The sequence below is a fragment of the Halyomorpha halys genome, unplaced genomic scaffold (genome assembly GCF_000696795.3).
Source record: "Halyomorpha halys isolate HHAL.00 unplaced genomic scaffold, Hhal_1.1 Scaffold908.1, whole genome shotgun sequence".
NCBI lineage: Eukaryota > Metazoa > Arthropoda > Insecta > Hemiptera > Pentatomidae > Halyomorpha > Halyomorpha halys.
In genome coordinates, this window is record NW_027115706.1 from 44,156 (window position 1) to 51,441 (window position 7,286).

The 7,286-nt window shown below is 31.3% G+C and overlaps 1 protein-coding gene across 5 annotated transcripts in view; it reads left to right on the forward strand.

Moving 5' to 3' along the window:
- Positions 1-1,537: 1,537 nt before the first annotated feature.
- pHCl-1 (pH-sensitive chloride channel 1) overlaps positions 1,538-7,286 on the forward strand; it is a 114,506-nt gene continuing 108,757 nt past the window's right edge. For all 5 annotated transcript variants that reach the window (XM_067052732.1, XM_067052733.1, XM_067052736.1 and 2 more), the window contains exon 1: positions 1,538-1,620. The gene's annotated coding sequence lies outside the window, so the exon portion shown is untranslated. The remainder of the gene's footprint in view (positions 1,621-7,286) is intronic.

Sequence of the window (7,286 nt, forward strand, 5' to 3'; positions counted from 1 at the left end):
GGTCAAAGTTCTTCATTTTGTGGGATCGCCACGCAATGAAAAAAGTCGACGACCCAGGCCAGATTCGAACCGGCACCGCCAATAAACATCAAACTGGTAAGACTGTGTCTTAACCACTGAGCTATGGGCGGCCCCACTTTTCCTTTCACCACCTCAATAGTTTTTTTTTTTTTAATATTTATTTATTGATATCTACAACTGTACATTATAATACATTTAGTAAATCTGATCTAAGTTAAATTGGAGTGTTACAGGCGTGTAGAGAAACTATCCATTGGTAGCACTCTAATGACATTTTACATTAGCTGGTCCCGTGGCCATCTTCTTTTCAAGCGCCTCGGAGGATTGTCAGGGGTTTGAGTGTTTAGAGAGTTTATAATGCAAGGAGTGATATCTGGTTTGGGCTAGATCGGTTACATAAGGAACATTAAGGTCTTTATGTATGATTTTATTTGTGACAAAGTAAGGAGCATTGAGGATTGTACGAAGGATTTTGGATTGTAAGGATTAAATACCAGAGGAATTCGAAGGTTTAGCGGAGCCCCAAAGCTCAACTCCATATGTCCAGATTGGCCTTATTACAGTCATGTAGATCAGTCTTTTGTAATGTGTTGGAAATTTAGACCGTTTGTCTAGTAAGTGCTGTAATAGTCGAAATCGACGTGCTAGGTCTTTTCAGTCTTGTGTGAGGATTCCAGGTTAATCGTTTGTTCAAATGTAGTCCAAGGTAGCAGAACTGTTCGACAGGGGTAAGAGTAACATCATTAAATGAAACTGTAGGGCAGTCAGTAGGTTTGCGACGAAGGGTAAAGGTGATTTGATGGGATTTGTTGGAATTTATCTTAATCCTCCAATTACGACACCATTCTCCGAGGGCTGTGATATGGGATTGGAGATTTTGGGATACGATTAATGGGTTATTGTTAACAGCGAGCACACATCACCTTAATAGTGAGTGTTAGAGATGCAGTGAAGAATAGATCTAACTTAATATAATTTAGGGTTTAAATAATTGTTCATAAGAATCCCCTTGTACAAATACGAAATGTTAGGACTCGGATCGCCTGTACAATGTATGTTCCTTTACCAAAAACTTTTAGTGTTTAAGGTAGAAGCTCTCAAAGTACTAAATCTTACTAAGTTAGGCACGAATTTGATTTAAACTTTCTTATCAGCGTTGGGTGCCCTACGAGTTACTCTGCTAGGCTCAATTATTCTCCAGTATCTCAAACAGTTAAGGAACAGCTTTTGGCTTAAAATTGCAGCTGCCTTATTAACTACTAGCGTTAAATTTTCACTCATGACGAAACCAGAGTCTATTTACCAGCTTCGGAATCTTTTGGTTAATTTTTATCATACTTGTAGTTATTGCTAGAGATATTATTACTATAAGAATGAATTAAATGCAATAAAAAATCTATTATTATGGATATATAATATGTTATGGATTTATTCTTGTTTTTCATATTGAATAATTCTTTTTTCAGTTTATTTATAATTTTTTCTTCTATGTATAGATTATAATTTTTCTTTTCAGATGAAGGGAGTTTGGTTGGAATGTTGATATTAAAAGGAGCATCGCTGAATCAGGCTGCAGGCGTTTCATGTTTAAAGAAGAGGGTAACGAATATAAATTTATATATTTTTTATAACTTATTTTTGTTTTTTATATTTCATTTTAACAAAATACTTACATAATTTCTTCGATGATATTTTTTATGTATATTGTAAACCCTTTTTTTTTTTTTGGTTCTTTCTTTTTTTTCTGGGATTAATTTGTATCTAATAAATAACTATCAAAATTATTGAGAATAAAACATTTGGACCATATAACCCCTGAAAGTTTATAATATGAAACTTTACAATTACTTTGAAAATGGATATATTCATATATCCTTTTCACCCCAGTCATATTATTAAAATATGTTTTCTTGGATATATCTGTATAACATCTTCACTTCAGTTATATTATAATGTCTTTCTAGATATGTATGGGAATATACAACTCATGAAAGTATTTGTTGCAAGTTTTTAAAAATTTATTTTTCTTATTCTCATCTGTATATACTAGGTCATTGGGATTTTTATTTAAAAAGTCTATAAATTAATATTATACGCATAATTAGCTAAATATTTTTCTTGTCCATGTTTTTTGGGCAACATTTTTTACTTTCAAACTGAATTGTTAGCAGATTTAGAATTTCGTTCTATTTTATTTTGCGAAAAAATATATGCATTGTTACTTGTTTTTATCCATATTTCATTTGTGCTACCTTTGTTTACAGTGAGACTTTATTGGTTAACAGTGCACTCTTTCAGATTTGTTACTTAACTTATTGTTGTAGTTATTTAATCTATTTAGGAATAAATACCTAGAAAAAAAAAATAATTAATAAAAAAATCACATGTTTATAATATGAATTTCTTACTTACATACTATAAAATATAAATTTACTTATGTAAATGTAATGTAAATTATACATCTCTTAAAGTTTGATATCGGATGATCATCCCTATTTATAACGACCAATTATAAGAGACTGTTGGAGTCCTTTAAACAAAAGCTGAACAGATAGAGACAGCCCGTGAATTAGACGGGGACCAGTCTTTTAACGAGATGTTAATATTTACTTAGTTTATTCGTCGAAACACTAGTAAAATCCAAATTAGTTGGTTTATTGTATTTATGAAGTATGCTCATTAAGGCGTGTTTTATCGCCTCTAGTTTGCTCCAGAAAATTTTAGAATCAAAGTAATTAAAGTTCTAATAACTATAGAGATAAATAAGGAAGAAAGTTAGATTTCAGCAGGTATTTCTTGTGGCCCATTAATAACACCATTCATACATTCTATATTCATTTAGTTTGACACATGTTTACGACACTGGAATCACGATTAGTCAAGTGTGTTATGTGTTGGGAGTACTAGGCTAAGAAGAATTAGGTTTAGTTAAACAGATATTTCAAATATTGGTGATAGCAGTTGCCGGCTCATAAATGTATAAGAAGGATTTTTGTACAGACATCTGGTTTACCTTTCAGAAAAACCTTGGTCAGGTAGGCTTGTCCAGTTAAAACGTTAGATGGTAACTTACTTTCGGTGCTTTTAACCCTTATCCATAAAGTGAAAGAGTTCAAAGGAATGGATGCCGGCTCAATTTTTCCATATTAAAGTTCTGATCTACGCCCCTAATTACGACCAGATTAGAAAGAAGTTAGAGGAGAGAAAGGAGATTTTTAGCAACGAGGAGACGAAATAGGATCATTCTGTAAGACACAGTTTGAAGAGGACAGTACGACAGTAGTAGGATCGAGGGTGAGACCTAAGAGAATCGTAGAGTTTCCAGCAAGTGACGTCTAGAGAAGGAGTTTCCGTTCTGGAGTCAACCTAGCCTGCATTCAAACCCGATAGTTTCTAATTAGTCCTGACTGTAATTTCGTATAGCAAATAAAATTAAATCATTATAAATTTTGCAAATTAACTAACTGGAGCCCAATATTGTCAAGTAAATCTCATGGATAGATCAATATCTTTTATCCTTAAGCTCTAATTCATAAGTACAACTCATTAGTAAATATTCTCTACTGTTAGCCCAACATTATAGTTTAAACACCCTGCATGCCACCTGATTTGCATAAATTAGTAACTTGAAGAGCACGCCACCTTTGGAAAAGATATTCAATGATTAACTAAACACAATTATCTAGCATACCATAGCAAGAGGATCAGTAGTATCTAGTTCTTGGTTTGAATAGTTCTGGAACCCCCATCCTCTTTAAAACCGCGGTTCACCATAACATCAACTCAAAAAACTTTTAGAGCAAGCTCAGTTCAGGTTTTTGGAATACAAAAACAGTGGTCATACCTCACCAACATACTTCTTACATACGGTTTTAATAATGTCGAATGCAATTTTGACAACCGTTCAATTTCAACACAATGTTAACAATTTTACCAATATATTTAAACCTTTTAGATTTTTCCAATTTCAAGGCCCATTATTATGTTATCTAAGTAGCCTTTGATGTAACTAACTGCGTTTCCGATAATATAGTACGTACCTCAATATCAAACAAATCGGAAAAGTTGAAATAAAGCGATAAGGTAGCTTGAGTACGACCTTTAATAGCTGGAAAATACATTCCAATTAGATTTTACGCTTAATAACCCAGTATTAATAATACAGTATATGTACTTCTGTTCTTCATTTTTCTTATCGGTTTTACCTGGAGTTGTAACTGCTCATAATGATGACAGCTTTGCGATTGTTTTTCTATGAACAATTTTTTTTTTTTAATCGTGAAAAAAATTGGAAAGAAATAAGATTTTTTCTTTCAACTTTAGTAAAAAAAATAATTAAAAACGTTGTGAAAACTCTTTTACCTATTATACATAATTAATAATAAAAATTACTGGTTTACGGTCGTTATATTTCTGTAATATGATTTCCTGAATTGAATGAAATTATATTGGAAATAAACGGCACTTTTTCTTTTTAGCAATGACTGCTGTAACAGAAAGAGACACATATTTATTTTCATAAATTAATCGGTTAAAAATATTTATATAATTACTTTATCGTCTCTAATTTTTGAAATGATGCACCACATTAAGAGAAACACCATTTTCATCACCTATTTTTTTTTTAAATTCACAACACTTAGGAGAGAAAGTGATGTATCACAACTGTGCTACTAAAAACATATCTAATAAATCATTTTTTACCCTCGTCTGCATGTCACTGGAACTCCATTCCCTCTAACATTCGTCATATGCCAGCCCTTTCCTTCTTTAAAACTCTATTTAATAACCTATCTATTAATCTAATTTACAAAATAGAACAGATATTTTGTAACTACCTTTTTCTTTTCTTTTTATGAATTTAGTCAGTCTTTTAATTTTTTTTCTTCTCTATATCTAAACTTATTTGTTCAAAATTTTAATATAACTTATAATTAAGTGCGGCCACACTGTTTTTTTTTTTTTTTTTGCTGATATATATTATTGTAAATTTAAAATTACCCTTGTATTTGTTCTAAAGGGACCTAGTCCCAGAATAATAAACTATTTTTCATTTCATTACATTTCAAAAACATTACTTAAAATATTTATTTTATTATCGTACTTTGCAAGAATTTAAATAAACTTAGTTAAGCGAATTTTGAAAAATATATTTTAAACGTTAAATTGCAGATTTCTTTACAGTATTTCTAATAAAATGCCTTTTTTTGTCAAAAAGAAATTTTATTGACACGCCATTATTCCTTCCACCTTAAAGTAAAATACGTGTTGTTTTTTTAACCATATACAATATTTTATACGATTTTTACAATTTTTTCTTTATGTTTATAAAAATGAAAGGGTTCAACATTTCCAAATCATAAACATGATAAGAAATATTAACCTATCGCAGCGTTCACTCTCCTGCTCAGGTCTTTCTCTAAGGCTGACTAGGATAAATTTCCAACTTTATAAGTAATGGTGGCTGGGAGAGGTCCGGGGCCTGACAAATGGAGTCTCTTTCATCATCAAGTCCAGATTGGTTTGTGACCACCACATCTGTTTCAGTTTGCAACTCTATTCATAAATCATGGCATTTTTACCATTTAACTGACTAACATTCAAACAAATTGTTCTATTTCTGACATTAGGATTATTTAAAATAGACATTTAAAGACATTATTATAGCGTGAGAACTTAAACAAAGGATTTTCTTAGGATAAAGCGAAAATAACCTTCCAAGTTAAAATTAAACTTACTTCTTTAGGTTAACGAATACATTATTTCATATCTTTAGAAAAATTATCATATTTGTTATTGTCGACAAACATTTTTATTTTTTATAAATCATATTGTCAAAAAAAACTATCATTAATATTTAATTGAACTATGATTAAACAATTTGAGACCAGTACTTAAAGATGTTCGACCAACCCGTCACACTAAAACCTCCATTTAGCGAACTATATCACTTTTGAAACATTTTCTAATGTTAAGCTTCGTAAAATCGAGCAATATTAAAATAATGGTTAAACTGAAAAATAAACGGTGTTAACCCGTCACTCCCACCCTCCGTGGTAGCCTTATTTATCTTATTTATATAATAGACACATAAAGCTAGTATCTTGGTCCAATGTACGACATGTCACAATCTCACAAGAGGAGATCGTAACACAAAAAATATTAATATTAGAAGAAATTTCTCCCCGGCCGACCCGCCCCTCTAAGACCTCTTGTTAGGGACAGTCCTATACCACATTTGGAGCGTATAGAGAGAGAAATGCTTTAATCATCTATGCTGCTCAAATGTATCGGGCTGCTTAATTACACAGCATACTAATCAATCCGTGATCGGACATATATAAATTACATATATTTACATGATATAATAAAAAAAAAACAGTTTTTTCCCCCACATTTTCCAATCAAGTCCAGTCTACATAATAACTACAAATATTTCAATTTATTCCTTTTTTCCCCTTTCTTGTTCCTTCCATTTCACCCGTTCTTTTCATTTCACAATTTTTACTTCAGTTGATCGAAAAATTCACTCTCCCGAATTCCCTCTCTCAGATCCTCCCCAGTGACCCGCTAAACAAACTCACCATTAGAAAGCAATGTGAGATGAAACCAGAGAAATACTAGTCACAGCAGTAGATCTGTTCAGAGAAAAACAAGCAAATAAATATATTTTACCAAAACAAAACTAATACATAGATTTAAAAGAAAATATAATATAATAAAAAGTTAGTTAAAAGAAATACATGAATGGATAAATAAGTTATAAATAAATAGCAATAATAATAATAATAAAATAATTTAATAATAATTATAACAATAAATAAAGTAAGTGAATAAGTTAAACACACAAATCTACAGGTCCACATACTAAAATAAATATGCAATGAATAATCTCAGAGCTAATTCAGGTGATGATTCCCAGGGAGTCCAAAATAATATTTTCCGTCAAGATCGCAATATCCCCGATGCTAACACCTAGGCCTTCTAAGAAGCTCCTTGTTCTATCTGGTATTGTTCCACGACACCCAAACCAGAGGCCTCTCTCTCACCGAAAGTCTCGCGGAATTTTCCCTCAAAGAAAGAGATGCATTTTTCATATTCGAAAAATAGCTTCGTCAGGGCTAAAAAAGATACAAACACATAGTTCCAAAAGGAAAACAAAAACATAAGTGTAAATTAACAGGGCTATAAAATGTAAAAAAGTAAGATATAATAAGAAAAATTAAAGGTAGTAAATAGTAAATGTAAAGGGTAATAGTAACAGA